Source organism: Octopus bimaculoides, chromosome 4 (assembly GCF_046866305.1).
Source record: "Octopus bimaculoides isolate indiv1 chromosome 4, ASM4686630v1, whole genome shotgun sequence".
NCBI classification, from domain to species: domain Eukaryota; kingdom Metazoa; phylum Mollusca; class Cephalopoda; order Octopoda; family Octopodidae; genus Octopus; species Octopus bimaculoides.
Genome location: NC_142931.1, coordinates 123,330,258 through 123,347,821, shown reverse-complemented (window position 1 = coordinate 123,347,821; position 17,564 = coordinate 123,330,258). Strand labels below are relative to the sequence as shown.

Sequence of the window (17,564 nt, the reverse complement as noted above, 5' to 3'; positions counted from 1 at the left end):
GAAGATAGATAAACAACCAGCTCACAACTATTAAACAAATATCTTCCCAATTATTGAGAAAATAGAGATATGTTTCATGGATTGATGATTTCCTTTCTTCTTGTAGAGTTGAACTTTTGAAGCATCTTTGAATTCTGTAGAATATCTTCCTCTTGAGTGGAAGAGCTCAATGGACAAGATACCCGTTTTTTTTTTTTTTGCCCTAATTAGGAAGTTCATGGTGATCCCTACTTGGAGAAAGTGAGTTTTTGGAGCATCATTAACTGAGGAGATGCAGTTCACAATGTTTAGGTAATACTTAGCCCATCTTTCAAGGAACATCACTTTGTCTTTTTCGGTGCCAATTTGTCAGAACTCAGCAGAAGAGATGAGCCTAAAACTTGTGGGCTATAAAAAGCTTTCAAAGCACCAGATTGTTGTTGTCTGTATAGAGCTAAATCTCATCTGCCTTTTTTTCTGTGCTGTGAGTCTTGTTTATGCCAAAGCTTAGCCTAGGTAGTCTTGTAAATCTTAATTTGGAATAAACTGTCATTCTGGTAAGCTGTGAGAAAATAATGCCCTGATACAGGAGGGCATCCTCTTTAAACCAACCCTGGTGCTTGTGCACAAAATATTTTATTAAATATTTCATCATGTCACTGACAAATGCTAGATACGTAAATTAGTTTAGCCATTTCAGTCTTAGTATTTGATTTTAATAGCAACTGATATTAAGCTTTCTTTTTGGTTCAGTTTGTATCCTTTGAAAAATGGCCAATCAGCCATGAAACATGTCATGAAGAGAATAAGATGTATTTACATTTGTTTATTTTCTATAGAGTAGGCATTAGAAACTGATGTATCTTAGATTTTCTAATAAATGCTATTTGTGCAGTATAGCACACATGCATGCATGAACATACACACATAATAAAGTGGGTATACTTGATAAGAAAGGAAAAAAAATTATGTATTAAAATCAATCATACAAAACATATAGGTATACTGAAGTAATCCTGTTTACCAACATTTGTGTGTGTGTGTGTATTGCTTAATTCTGACATAGGAAAATCTTTTTACTATAGTATATTTATCTTTAGCAAAATGGATTACATAATATTTGGGTTGAGGACAGAATCAGAACAAGACATATGGTTGATTAGTTTAAAAATGCATATACTTCAGTGAAAATCAATATTCTTAAACCAATATTAAACAGTAAGTATTCACTAAGGATTTGATTAAACAAATTTATTATAAATACACTTGAATCAATCTTCCCAAATCATCAGGAAATACTCAGTTAGCTTCTGACTTGCAGATATAATGTTCCGACGAGACAATATGGCCGCCAGTCGTAACTCAATGAACATATTTTTATTCGTTGCCTTTTGGGCGCCCATATGAGCTAATTCAAGCGAAGTTTGTTGTAAAGTTTCTAAATGATCTTGGAGATTTGAGATACTATTGTTATGAATTTTCCATTGTCAAATAAAATTTTTTAATGCATTTATTTTATACACAAAGGGAATACAATATATATAAATACAGTATAGTATCACTTTATTATCTTCATTTTTTTTTTTTACTTATTTCAGTCATTGGACTGCGGCCATGCTGGGGTCCCGCTTTGATGGGTTTTGTCGAACATATCAATTCCAGTATTTATTCGATTGGTTGCTTTTGCCGAAACGCTAAGTTACAAGGACGTAAACAACAGCGGTTATTAAGTGGTGGGTGAATGTTGAACAAATACAACACACACACACACATACACACGTATAAATACATGATAGGCTTCCTCACAGTTACCGTCTACCAAATTCACTCACAAGGCACTGAAGCTATAGTAGAAAACACTTGTTCAAGGTGCCGTGCAGTGGGACTGAACTCAAAACCACGTGGCTGCAAAGCAATAAAGAAATTTTAAAATTAGAAAAAGTATTTAAAATAATGCAAAATAAAATGTTAGATCTTACATCGCGAGTGCTGAATAGTGAATACATATTTATTATATAGTAAATGCAGTACGGTAATATTTTGTCATAGTCTTCATTTTAAGGGCATATTTTTTAGTAACTGTATAAAAGTGGGTGCATGTGTGAGAGATGTCACTTTGGCCGAGTGGTTACAAAGTATGCTTTAAAATCATGAGGTCCCAGTTACGATCTCATTGTGATATCTTAGGCAAGACCTTTTCTTTTTTTTGCCTCGTATCGACCCAAATTTTGTAAGTGATATCTGGTAGACAGAAAACTGTTGAAGTCCGTTTGAAGGTCCCACTGACGAATCTGTAATTCAAAGGTCCAGCTTCGTTAAAGGATATACGTCTGTAGAACAATGTCACTTTGACGGTAATTTAACGAGTAGGTAGTTCTGTTAAGGAGGGGACTGTGAATATTGAGAGATAGGTTTAAACAAGTTGCCATGTTTAATAAAACTTAAGAAGTTTTAACTTGTTTAACTTCATGACAAATAAAGAAGAATCATATGCATGCAAATTCTTAATTGTCTTCTCATTAATAAAGAGGGGCTGCGGCCCAAGATTTTATTAATATTGGATCTAGTTCAAAACGGGGGCACCAGTATTTTCTTAACGAAACACTTTGAAACTTGGGACACTGGTAGAATGTGTCATATAAAACATCTTTTTCTCTTAGTCTTCTTAACAAAAAAACGTACATCGCAAGTTATTTCATGTTAAAGTTGTCGTATTTCTGTAATTTCAACCAATGACTGACGTCCATTCAGTCATGAAATAAATTCGAATACAAAAATTTTTTTTCTGTTCTATAACACAAAATAGATAAGTATACGAAGTTTGAAAGTCTTTCGGTACCAAAAACACTACATAAAAAACATAAATGAAAACTGGTGCCCCCGTTTTGAACTAGATCCTTAATATTTTAGACATAACCTAATATTTGTCAGTTTCAGATGTTCTTGTTTAGCTGAATGTTCATTGTCGAAACCGACGGGGAATCCATCGTGTATAAATGTGTACTGGAACATGATTTAAACTAGCGAACTGTCAATATATCTGAGGTTCTTAAACAGCAGTAAACTAGATAATTTCTCACCCCTTCATAGCTTCAGTTCTACTTTTCATTCATCGCTGGCATGTCACTTCATCATTCTCCCCTTTACAACTGCCATCATCCACTTCCCTCCTATCCCTGCATACATTATTTATTTAACCTCTCATGTCTTTACCCTATTATTACCCCAGCCTCGTCGCCACTACCATTAGCACAAACTTTCTCCAAATAATCGTCCCTAGCACTTAACCTTGCCTTTAAAACATTTTTTTATACTCAATGCAAGCTTCACCTTCTTTCTTTTCTGTTCTGTTCCCCCATCTTCGCTCAGCTTGTAACTTGATTTCCTTTTTAAAACTATATCAGGGTCGAGAAGAGGAACAGCTGTATTTTTAAAATAACAAATAAATGTTTAAAACCATTTACAGTGTTTAAGACAGCCCACATTCTTATTCCAGTTTCTTTCAATTAATTATTTCATTAGTTGAAAATGAACCAATATTTTCACACTTTTTTTTTCAACTATTAATTTTATTTCTCTACATATTTCTTCCTCTTACATTTTTTTCCGTAGTACTCTCTGATTTAATATATCTACTTCCATTTCCATAAATATATCCTATTTCATGATGAGTACACATTAAAAAACGATCTTTTGAGCCGTTAATCTAACCTAGTGAGATAATGAAATAAGTCTATATTTCGGCTCAACGTCGTCTCTAAATACAACTCTAGAAATATTTTTCTGCATATTTTCTCTCCTATTTTTAAATGAAACTTTCCACGGGTTATATATAGAAGCTGCAGGATCAAAATTAAAAGCAAACACATCGTTGACATATTACAAACTTGGTTTATAATGGACGTGGCTAGAAGGTGATTTTGATTAATTATAATGCTGTTGTAATAACTTGTAATAATAATTGTCGTTAGTGACTATTAACATTAGCTGAAGCTGGATACAACATTAGTCTTGCTTTCTTAATCTCTCTCATCTTGTTAGGTAACTTACGTACTTAAAGGTTGCTCATCCATAAAATTTGCATTTCAATTTCATCGTCCCGGACATTTTGATAATTTTAGTAAATGCGCTTAGATATAAGTGAATTAATGATCTGATTTAGAACTAAAACTAGTTAGTTATTTAAAACATTTTGTTTTTTATAACACAGACGAGTGTAATTGTTTTATATTTTCACGAGAATAAAAAAATGTCTCCTTTCGTTTTAGTAGTGCACCTATGCACTTGTACTACGCCGAAGCACTTTGTAACACACACTATCACTTTGTAGTGTACTTGAGCACTCTGTAGTGCTTGCAACACAAATTGATAAACGTAACCCCTTTTTTAAAAACTTTTATCTCAATAGCAAACAACTACAAGTCACACACAAGGGTGTTATTTAACTCAAAGCAGACCTTAATCAATTAGCTCAATGACCAAGCCTCTTAACTATTTTGTCGGACATAGTAACTGCATCTGACACGACATTAGTCAATGTGTCATGTTTTAAGATGGTAGGGTGTGATCTGAGGGGAATTTGAGGTTATTTCTAGCTGGTCGAACGAACACATAGAGGATCCCTTGTTAAGTTAATAAGACCTCATTGCTAACTTTATAAATCACAACTGGAAACTAATTGCGTATACTAATTTATATTTATACATATAGTCAAGCGTGTCCCTTTCGTCATGGTGACCTGTTTTGGCAAATCAGTATTCATTTGCAGCTTCTTCCCTTTTCCCGTAAATATTAAAAAAAGTATTCTTAAAGAATTCAATGAAATTTTGATACTTTTCTTAAAGACATATTGGGTACTACTAAAGCAGCGCGAACCCGAACGCGCAGTCACGCTAGCTAGTCTTGAGTCGTCGATCCTAACCCTAACCCTATTCCTAACCCGCGTGTGCAAATGAATACGTGTTTAGGGTTAGGAATAGGGTTAGGGTTAGGATCGACCACTCACGACTAGCTAGCGCGGACGCGCGACTGCGTGTTCAGGTCCGCGCTGCTTTAGTAGTACCGACATATTGTTCAGTTTTTGTTGAAAATAATTGTAACTTAGCTCCTATATCAATGGCTTATTGTACGACATAGTATATCCACGAACATTTTCTATTTCTATCAAATATTTGAAAAGATTTTGTCTTCGCAACCTATTGCTCGTACATATACACATACGATAACTGATCTGTGAGTTTGTGACTGAAATGCACTACAGGGTAAGTGTATGCCAATAATGCTGATATCTTTTCGTTTCCATACATTTTACGATGTTACTTTTGTTTAGCCCTAGGTCAGATTTGCAGCCGTGAGCATCTGTCTCCTTCTCTCTCTCTCTACGATAAACATGCATGAACTTTTTCATCCAAGTTTATGTTGAAAGCAATTATCATCATTACCATTATCACCATCTCTCTCCGTCTGACACACACACTCTCTCTCTGATGACATAACCCTTAATATTTTCCTACTCTTTCAACTCACTTCTATCCCAGATCACTATACATTCAGAAGATTACGTTGTCCACATTCCTTTCTAACAATTAAGTACAGATTTTGCCATTTGATCTGCTAATGTGATATTGTGATACAACTCATTTTCGTGATACACGCGTACATAAACCTCCATCTTTACTGTTAATGAATTTCATCTTTGTGGCCAATAAAGTCGACGATTCTGTTAATTACTTTCACCTACTTCAAACTCTTGACCAGTTACTGTTTCCACTATAAGCAGCATTTAGGTCACCTTAATAGTATAATTTATCTGCTATCTAAAACCATCGCAGTAGTCCATATTCTTCAGTTCAGACTGCCCAGAACTGACAGCTGCGTTAAAAGATTTAGTGTATCTGAGTCATCAAACACCTCACTTCATGTCGTATGTCATTGCGAAATTATGTTCACAGAAAATATCGAGTATATGCCAGATCTTTTGTGCTATGTTCACTGTAGTCATTTCGCTACATTTCTGGGTCTTAATTGCACTTGGTTTTAATCATTTTTATACTTATATCTTAATCAGACATAAAATTTTGTTAGTTTCTTGGTTTATTTTTCAGTAAAACCTACACCATTTGGGGACATGGTTTGAAAAATCATCATTAGGATTTTAACTCAGTCGAATAAAATAATCAAGTTGGGCTACATTGAATATGTAGATCTCCTATCATTTCCTTGTATTATGTCACAGGGGCACCATGACATGGTATGTGATTGACAATTTTAAGATGCAGCAGAGTTCATCCCTCTTCAGGTCTGATTGCAACTGATTTCATCAACAATGAGAGAGAGAGGAGAACTGATACCAGTAGAGGACTGGCACTCTATTTATCAAGCCCTCAACCAAAAGAATGAAAGACAAAGCTGATCTCAGCAATATTTGAACTCATGAAAGACAAAGTTAACTGTAGCAGTATTTGAACTCAAAGTGCAGAAAGCTGGAATGAATACCAATGCTCCAACAACTCGATCAATTCACTGCCTTAACTCTTTAGCATTTAATCCAGCCATATCTGACCAAAATATTCTACTTTGTTTATCTTCGTACTGTCCTGATTTGGCCAGTCACACTTATCCTAAAATATTATTCTAAAATTAAACAATCATGTCATTGAAATCTCAAAGCCACAAGGTAATGCATGACTGATTCAAATCAATGTGAATAAAGTAGAGAAATCTGAATGCTAAAGGGCTGAAAATGTTTACAGACCCACCAATAGAACTCAGATCATGCAACTGCCAAAATCTAGATGGTTGTGATAACCTTTACACCAAAGTGAATAGGCAGGTCATTCATTTATAGAATTGGAAAATATATTTGACTTGAACTTATCCAAACCGTTAATGAATAAAAGTTTGCCTTCAACATATGTGGCTAGTATTTGAATATATATTTGTTCAACTTGTGTATCTACATGTGTGGTCAGTATTTGATTATCAATAAGTCAATATATTTAGCTTTAGTTTACACAGTTAGTTATTTTACCTACATACATACATACATACATACATACATATATATATTGGGAGAATTAAAAAAAAAAAAAAAGATGAAGACAGGTGGTGTAGACAACAAGCAGATGTATTAGTTTAACGCTCGGGAAGTGCAAAAGTCTTTAACGTTTCGAGCCTACGCTCTTCCACAGAAAGGAACATATATATATATATATATATATATATATATATGTATATGTATATGTTGTCTCTATTTAATTGTATTTTCTGCAATTAACTATTATATTCTCCAAAATCTGAAAGAAATTGTTTTGTGAATGTATATGTACATGCTTGTATTTCTATTATATTTTGTTTATCATCTACCTTATGTTATTCATTGTAAGACCTATATTTTTATTGCATTTTGGATTTTATATTTTTATATTACTGATATTTTTTTGTATACTCAATCCATAGCTTACCCAGTTTTTATCTTGATAACTTGCAAAAGAAAAAGCAAAAGTTTTAAAAACAAAAACAAAGAAATGTTTTTCACTGAATAATCTTAGTAACCATTGATAAAAATAACCTGGACTTGCAAAGTATCATAATTTCTAAAATATCTGAGAATATACTCAAGCAATAGATTTTAAAAAAAAATCTAATTATTCAGTGATTCTCTCTGTTGGATAAGGATGACTGATAAGTTGTGGTGCAACACACACACACACACACACAAAACAACAAAACAAAAAAAATCTATGAACATAAGGAGCAAGAAATGGCTAGCTGTTTTATGCTGTCTAATTCAGTGAATCAAAGTTCTGGTGTGTTCAAAGTGACTTTTTTGCTTTCATAACCTTTGGAGCTGAGAAATTATGTATCAGGTGGATTTCATGTTTTTCATGCTTTTCCTTAAAAAAAAATTAAAATTAAAATTAAAAAATGGATTTTAAGGAATCCTTATTAATTGAAATTGTCATTCATCCTATATTGAAAGCTACTCTTACAACATGTAGAGATATTGTATGGATATTCTAAAACTAGGATACATTTAGGAAACCCCACAAAACAGATTGATTATATGTTTGAATATGTAAAAATATGACAGGTGCATCATGGCTGTATGGTAAGAAGTTTGCTTCCCAACCACATGGTTCCAGGGTCAGTCACACTGCATGGCATTTTGGGCAAACTGTCTTTTACTATCACCTTGAGCTGACCAAAGTCTTGTGGGTAGGCTGGGGACACGAACTTAACCCTTCAGCATTCAAGTTTCTTTGTCAAATATAATGCTTATTCATTTACATTGTTTTAAATCAACCATGCCTTATTTTGTAGCTTCAAGATTTCAATGGTGTATCTGCATATTTTTAGAACGACATTGTAGGGTAGGTGTGAGAGGTTGGATCTGGTCAGTTTTAACATAAAATAGATCGAATATTTGGGTCAGATATAGCAGATTACATGCTAAAGGGTTAAGGAAGCCCATTGTGTGTGTGTGTGTGTGTGTGTGTGTGTGTGTGTGTGCATGCATGCATGCATGTGGGTGTGTTTGTGTTTCCTTGTCTTGACACTGCTTGATAGAAATAAATGTTTGTTACTGTCGTACAGGCAGTGTTATTCATTTCCAATAAACTCCATCTGACCCATGCAAGCACATGGAAAAGTGGATGTTAAATAATAAGGATGTAATTAGCTTTGCTCTAAGATAATTTTGCAGTTATGACAGCTAGCTAAAAGAAACGAGTCCTAACAACCTAACGGTTGTGACTTCAGTCAAGTAGGGTCTGATATAGCTTCGGTACAGACACACTGTACAGAACCAGACACATTCTCTTTCTTTGTTAGGAAGGATATTTATATGACAAATTGTTACCATACAATGAGCATTAGAAAAAAAAGGTTAATTAGAAATAATTAATTATTGAAGAAAAGAAAATATTAATCAATGACTAATATTATTTTAATTATCCTGGCAAATACAGGAAATAGCCCAGAGTATGCTTTAGTCTTAGTAGACTACAATGAAGTATAGATTTTATTATACATGCTGAAGGAGTGATGAGAGAATCACTAAAGTAGATGAGATGTATAATAATGACGATGAGTAGACATTAAAATTTGCATATTTCAGAATATATATTCTTTCTAATAAAGGTACAGGGACTGAAGTTTTGAGGGAGGTGGAGTGGGGTCAGTCAATTATAGTGGGATTTGAATTCAGAACATAATGCTAGAATAAAGGCTGCTTAGCATTTTGTTCAGTATGCAAATGATTCTACTGGTTCATCACCTTATCTTAAGAAATATATATTTCAAATTTTGGCACAAAGCCAGCAATTTTAAGGGAAGGGTATGTCAATTACATCAATTCCAGTTTTCAAATGGTTCTTATTTTATTGACCCTGAAAGGATAAGTTGACCTCAGTGGAATTTGAACTCCAGATGTAAAGATGGATGAAATGCTATTAAGCATTTTACTAAGTGTGCTCATGATTCTGCCAGTTCACTGCCTTAAATCTTGAGAAATATATTGGCTAGAAAAATTAGTCAGAAATGCTATGCACATGAAAAACAAATACCAGAATACATTATTTACATTATCTACATTTGACGGATATTCGTCCTCATCTTGTTTGTTGTTAACACAACGTTTCGGCTGATATACCCTCCAGCCTTCGTCAGGTGTCTTGGGGAAATTTCGAACCTGGGTTCTCATTCCTATCGATGTTACTATTATTATTATTATTATTAATCAGGTCGCTGCCGTGAATCGAACTCGGAACCTTGGGGTTAGTAGCCCGCGTTAAGAGTAGCCCTCTTAACCAGTGGTTAAGAGCGCGGGCTACTAACCCCAAGGTTTCGAGTTCGATTCACGGCAGCGACCTGATTAATAATAATAATAATAATAATAATAATATAATAATAATAATAATAGTAACATCGATAGGAATGAGAACCCAGGTTCGAAATTTCCCCAAGACACCTGATGAAGGCTGGAGGGTATATCAGCCGAAACGTGTTAACAACAAACAAGATGAGGACGAATATCCGTCAAATGTAGATAATGTAAATAATGTAAATAATTCCTCATCTCTTAAATATAGAACTGTAAATACCAGAATATACATTATTTACATTTGATGGATATTTGTCCTCATCTTGTTTGTTGTTAACACAACGTTTCAACTGATATACTCTCCAGCCTTCATCAGGTGTCTTGGGGAAATTTCGAACCTGGGTTCTCATTCCTAAGGTATTTTTTGATGTTATTATTATTATTATCAAGGTCACTATTTGGAATCGAACTTGGAATCTTGGGGTTAGTAGTGCTCTTAACCACTATGCCATATGCCTGTGGGCAACTATAGAGTGAATTTTAGGGCTTATAAATCTAATATTTTCCTATCCTTCCTTAATACCGGTTCTCATATACTATTCATATCTGCACTCGGTCTGCTTAGGAGGTTGTGTCCTAGCATATGTGCTGCTTCTTTTAGTTTTCATATTTTCCAGTGGTGTTCGCTGTCTATTATTTCAACTTCATCCCACAGGGGGAAGTTGTCTCCATTTTTCTATATATGATCAGCTATGCCCGATTTATCAATATCTCCTCATGTCACAGCTTTGCAATGTTCATCTACCCCTATTTTGAGGGGAAGGCATGTTTTGCCTTTGTATAACCTACCACAGCTGCATGGGATGGAGTACACGCAGTCTTTGGTCATATTCTCTTCTATTGATGGTTTTACTCAAACGAGATATTTACCCATATGATGCCCATATGACATCAGGACAGTATTCAAGAGTAATACAACACTTTGCAAATATCTCCTTCGAGTAAAATAAAAAAGATGTAAGTTCGAGTCCACAGCTAACCACTTACACTTTTTTCTGCAAAATAGGGGTAGTTTATCCTGTTCAGGCTATATTATTAGCATTATCTTGCAATTGAAGATTTAAAAAAAACAATCACTTCTTTAACTTTCTAAGACATCTCAACGCTTCTAAAAGCAAACTTCGTTTGTTTGTTTACGTTTGTCGTAATTTGAATTTGAAATAAAAAAGGTTTAGTGGCTAGCAATCTATCATGGCGACTGCTGGACAGATATATATATATATATATATATATATATATATACAGTGGGCTTTCAGCTTCTGTCTACCAAATCCACTCACAAGGCTTTGATCAGCCTGAGATTATAGTAGAAGACACTTGCCCCAGGTGCCACACAGTAGGATTGAACCTGGAACCATGTGTACCACACAGTCACACCTGTACCTACTGGCGAACTTGTGTCGATGAATTTTGAGAAGCATGAAAGTTTTGAAGGATATTAAATATTTTATCTTTGATTTTTGTCTTATAATTCCAGTTGTTTACCTCTTTAGAATTGTAACCGGCCATATCTGTTCCCAATATTCTACATGTTTTATGTTGAAACTGGCTAGGTCAGGTCTCTCACACCTGCCCTATAATGTCATTCTAAAAATAAACAAACACATCATCAAAATCTCAAAGCTATGAGATAATGCAATGTGTGATTAATCAATTAATTGATTCAAAGCAATGTGAATAAATAAGCATTTCATTTGACAGAGCTGTCGTAATGCTTAAGGATTAAAGCATGACAATCAAACTTGCTTCGTTATATTTTAAATATTTTGATTATGTCTTCCATTTCCTTCCATAGTTAAGACAGCTGAATGTGTAATACTTGAACACATTGGGACAAGAGGGAAAATATTACAGATAATATTAGTCATTAGCTAATATTGTTTTTACCTCACTGCATGATTATTTCTACTTAGCTTTTTGCAGGCCATTGCTTTTAATATGTTATTAACTTGGCAATTGATTTTTCATGCAAATGGTGCCACTGAGTAATGTCTTTCATTAATTTGTAACATGTTTATATGACAGTCAATATCCAGAATGTGTGTGCATATATATATATATATATATATATATATATATATGATCTGATGGTGTAAATTTGATAATTAGTATTTGAATGAAACACACCAGAGAATATATTACTTAAATAAAATCCATTTAATTGTATATAACTCTAAATAATTTTAGAGAGAGGTAAGAAATATATTCTTGTCTGTGTTTGTTTTTATTTACTTGTCTAGTAATGAAATTGTACAGGAAGGTATTCATTCAAGAAATGTGTTGTTCTTCACCACTAGATATCTTATTCAACTGCATAACGAAGCTCCTTCATTGAACTGGGAGCCATTATAAATAGTTCTGAACATGTGACCATTGGGTTGTGTCACATAACACAGCAAATGTGCAGAATACGCAACCTATAACAACTCAACTGTCATAGCTCACTTCTTTTTACATTACATTTGACTGCTGGTATTTTTAAACACTAGCTGCTTGGGTATGGAATATTTTTTAAACACATCTACAGATGTGGAAGCCAGCTGCATTTGTTTCAGAAGCCAGCTGCACTTGTAGAATCCAGTCCCACTTGCTGTAGAATACAGCTTCACTTGTTGTAAAAGCCAATTACACTTGTAGAAACCAGTTGCACTTGATGTAGAAGCTAGATGCACCTGTAGAAGTCAGCAGCTCTTGTAGAAACCAATTACTCTTGTTGTATCTCATGATAATAGCATCTAGCTTCTCAGTACTCCATTGCTCCAAAAGCCACTGAAATCTCACAAAGAATGTTGTCACTAAATGACTGATTTTTTTCCAAATTTCTGTGTGTAAGAATTTACTAAGAGAAATAATTCTAAGCACAGACATAGCTGTGTGGTCAAAAAATTTATTTCCAAACCCTGCAGCTTGATTTCAGTTCCACTGTGTCACAGCTTAGGCAAGTGTCTTCTACTATAGCCCTGAGCTAATTGAAACCATGTAAATGGATTTCTTTTGGCTTTAATTTTTGTGAGATTCAGCCAGTATACAGAACAAGCACACTGATTGTGTGGAAGTTTTTTTATGTGTTCTTTCATTGATATGCCTGTTTGTATATGTGTATGCATGTATGTATATCAGTACATGTATGTATGTAAGTGTGTGTGTGGATGCCTATATATGTGCATGTGTGGGTGTTTAAGAGTAAATTAGTGTGTGTGTGTATGTGTGTGTAGTAAAGGTGCGTGGCTTAGTGGGTAGGGTATTTGGCTCGCAATTGTAAGGTCATGAGTTTGATTCCCTGGAGCATATTGTGTCCTTGGGCAAGATACTCTATTTCATGTTGCTCCAGTCCACTCAGCTGGCAAAAATGAGTAGTACCTGTATTTCAAAGGGCCAGCCTTGTCACACTTTGTGTCATGCTCAATCTCCTTGAGAACTACATTAAGGGTACATGTATCTGCAGGGTGCTCAACCACTTACACATTAATTTCCATAGGCAGGTTGTTCCGTTGATTGGATCAACTGGAACCCTCATCATCGTAACCGGTGGAGTGCCAGTTTGTGTGTGTGTGTGTGTGTGTGTGTGTGTGTGTGTGTGCGTGAGCAAAGGCATAACCAAGTATATGATTAAGAAGTTTATTCCATAACCATAAAGTCTCAAATTTGATCCTAAGACATGCCATTATAGGCAAGCGTCCTTTACCATAACCACTTCCCCACCTCCTGCAGTCACTCCAAGTCTCAAGCAGGTAACTAAGTCAATGGAAATTTTATGTAAACTAATCAGATGTTCTATGCCATTAATTCATTGAACAGCCTCATCACACCCCTTATAACTTTGTCCGAGGCTTGTGTTGACATTATACATGTCTGTGGAATACTCAGCCATTTAAATACAAATACAGTAAGTAGATCATTTAGTTGATCAAAATACTGTAATAGATACCATCAAAACTGATTGAGGTCTATTTAACTTATGTGTCTGAAAAAATGCATGTGTAAGTGTGTTATTAAAAGTATAAGAGTTCTCCTATATATGTGTAAGAATAAATGTGTGTCTGTATGTGTATATGTGTTAATGTGTATGTGTATATGTGTTAATGTGTATAAGAGCATGAATCAGTTTATTAGTGCCAGAATATGTGTGTAGGCATGTGTATATGTATGTGTAAGTATATGTAAGTGTATAAGAGTACAGGTATGTAGGTATGTTTGCTAGAGAATTTGTATGAGTGTATATGGGATTGTGTGTGTGTATTTATATTTATCTGTTTATGTGTGTTTCTGAGTACATGTAATTGTATTTGTACAAGTGCATATGTGATGGTATGCGAGAATGTGTATCTATTAGTGTGTGGGTGTGTGTGTGTAAGTGCGAATGTGTGTCTAAATAAATGTAAGAATATATCTCTTGTGTATGTATAAGAGTGTGTGTGTATGCTTGGGAGTGTGTCTCTCTCTATATGTGTGTGTTTGTGTGTGTATGAACAAGTAAATGTGACTAGGGCTGTTTATAAATGTGACTGCCTATATGTATATGTGCGTTTCTAAATATGTGTGTGTGTGTATGTTATAGGTATATTTGTGTGTGTATATATGATGGAGTGCTTGAAAAATGTACATTTAAATATGTATGTGTGTATGTGTGACTGCGTACATGCACATTGAAGCATGTCTCTATCTATGAATGTATCTGTATGTGGGCAGGAAAGTGTGTAGGTGTTTCTGTGCATACATGTGATACATGTATTGTATGTGTGAATGTGGGCAGGTATGTGTGTGTGTGTGTGTGTGTGTGTAAATCGTGCTAAGTACAGACAGAAGATGAGGTGAAACAGGTCTGTATATAACAATCTAGGAGACTCTAGTCACTTTAAATTAGTCACTCATAATTAGTAGAATCTATTTTAAAATTGTTTTGTCTGTTTGCTTCTGTCCCTATTTCAATTTGTCTTTGTTTCTTTTTTTGTTGTTGCATATAGTCACAACATTTTATGCAATATGGAGGATGGTAGCAGTGATTAGAGGGGGTGGGAATACACTTCCTTCTTTTATCATTGTCACTCACCACCATTACCAGCAAAACCACCATACCGCCACCAGTAACAACAACAAAAATGTAAGTCAAAGAGTGGAGCCTCTAAGTGGTCACTCAACCTGCAAGAAATAGTAGCGTAATCTCCCTCAAATCCCTACCCACTGTTTTAAGCAAAAGAAGGACACATTGGACAATGTGGTTGTAGTTATACTATGACTGAAAATAAGATGGGATTCAAGTCTGTAGATCTTGATAAAGCTGCTCATTTGGTTAAATGAGCTCTTCATGTAACATTCAGAGCCATTCTTAAGATTCTTGTGCAGCAGCCATTTATTTATTATGTATGTGTGTGTGTGTGTGTATGTATATATGTGTGTATATATATATATATATATATATATGTATATATATATATATGTATATATAAATATATATGTATATATATATATATGTGTGTGTGTGTATATATATGTATATATATGTGTGTGTGTGTGTGTATATATATATGTATGTGTGTGTGTGTGTATATATGTATGTATCATCATCATCACCATTTGACGTCTGCTTTCCATGCTAGCATGGGTTGGACGATTTGACTGATGACTGGTGAACTGGATGGCTGCACCAGGCTCCAATCTGATTTGGCAGAGTTTCTACAGCTGGATGCCCTTCCTAACGCCAACCACTCCGAGAGTGTAGTGGGTGCTTTTATGTGCCACCGACATGAGGGTCAGTCATGTGGTACTGGCAACAGCCACATTCAAAATGGTGTTTTATTACGTGCCACCTGCACAGGAGCCAGTCCAGCGGCACTGGCAACGACCTTGTTCAAATGATTTTCTAGCGTGCCAGTAAGGCGACGCTGGTAACGATCATGCTCAAATGGCGCTATTTACGTGCCACTAGCACGGAAGCCAGACAGCTGCTCTAGCAATGATCACGCTCAGGCGGTGCTGTTAGTGCTCCACTGGCACAGGTGCCAGTCATTGAATATGGTTCAATTACGATTTCGATTTCACTTTCCCCAACAGGTCTTCATAAGCAGAGTTTAGTGTCCAATGAAGGAGAGGTTAGCATGGGTGCCAGTCGTCGAATTTGGTTCGATTTCGATTTCAAATTCACTTGCCTCAACAGGTCTTCGCAAGCAGAGTTTATTGTCCAATGAAGTAAAGATACGAATAAGTGAGCTGGCTACACTTCTGGCAGAGGCCACAGATTATGCTCTCACTTGGCTTGCCGGGTTTTCTCACGTACTGCATATTTCCAAAAGTCCCGATCCCTAGTCATTGCCTCGGTGAGGCCTAAAGTTCGAAGGTCGTGCTTCACCACCTCATCCCAGGTGTTCTTGGGTCTACCACTTCCACAGGTTCCCTCAACCACTAGGGTGTGGCACTTTTTCACACAGCTATCCTCATCCATTCTTGCCACATGACCATACCAGCGCAATCGTCTCTCTTGCACACCACAATTGATGCTTCTTAGGTCTAACTTTTCTTTCAAAGTACTTACACTGTCGAGTATGCACACTGACATTACACATCCATTTGAGCATACTAACTTCGTTTCTTGACTCGAGATATGAAGGTAAAACTTCACTGCTTGACTTAAACAAAGTGCAAACAAATGGCAAACATAGCCTATTGTAAATAGTCAGAATATCATTTCTCAATAACTTTTGAAACCTGCTCTTGTTACCCATCATTGTTGAGCAATTATCGTTGGCAAATCCAAATATGTTGCTCATAGATACATCTTCTTTTGTAAGCGTAGACTTGACAGCATCATACAAACCCTGAGACAAACCATTTTCAACTACACTTGCATCCAGAAGAGCATCCTTGACATTAAGCAATTGTTCATCAAAAAAGTGAACAATTATTGCTAAGATTTATGTCACTGAGATGTCCGTACTCTCATTTATCAATAATTAAAACTTTTGTTTCTTGAGAATTCTGTCTTGCATAAAGTATGTTAATTTTGATTTTTTTCATTTGTAGATTTTTAGCTATCTCACTATTGGGAAAGACCTTTTTACAAATTTCAGCTAAGTGATTTATATGGATGAAAGGTTTGTGATGTTCACCAATATAACCTGTTAGTAGCAAGTTTGCCATAGCTACTTTTTCATTTAATGAATCATCTGTTTTTTTAATGAGAAATGAATCTAATTTAATAGCAGATTTCACACAACCAAAAGCTTTTTTGTGTTTTGGCAGTGTTTTTATGAGCTAACAGCATTGATTTGTTAGCATTTTTCAACACAATGTTGCAACAAACACAGTAGCAGGTGTCAGGATTTTTATAATCTTGCTGTAACCAATCTTTAACCTCAGTATCCTCCAACCACAACTTCTTGAAATTTTGGGTGTACCAGTTCCTCTTTTTGGACACGCTATTGTCTACCATTACTTCGCAAAGGGTTACAAAACAAAAACACACACTCAAAATGTTACTCTTTTACTTGTTTCAGTCATTTGACTGTGGCCATGCTGGAGCACCACCTTTAATTGAGGAAATGGACCCCAGGACTTATTCTTTGTAAGCCTAGTACTTATTCTATCGGTTGCTTTTGCCAAACTGCTAAGTTACGGGGACGTAAATACACCAGCATCAGTTGTCAAGCGATGTTGGGGGTGGGGACAAACACAGACACACAAAGACACACACACACACACACACATA

At 35.3% G+C, this 17,564-nt stretch overlaps 1 long non-coding RNA gene across 1 annotated transcript; it reads right to left on the bottom strand.

Annotated features, from left to right (window-relative positions):
- Positions 1 to 1,104: 1,104 nt before the first annotated feature.
- Positions 1,105 to 3,280, bottom strand: LOC149136219 (uncharacterized). The gene is made up of 2 exons (XR_016241671.1): positions 3,060 to 3,280; positions 1,105 to 1,884 (listed from the first exon to the last, which is right to left on the bottom strand). It is a non-coding gene; the product is annotated as an uncharacterized LOC149136219 (long non-coding RNA).
- Between the last annotated feature and the right edge of the window lie 14,284 nt (positions 3,281 to 17,564).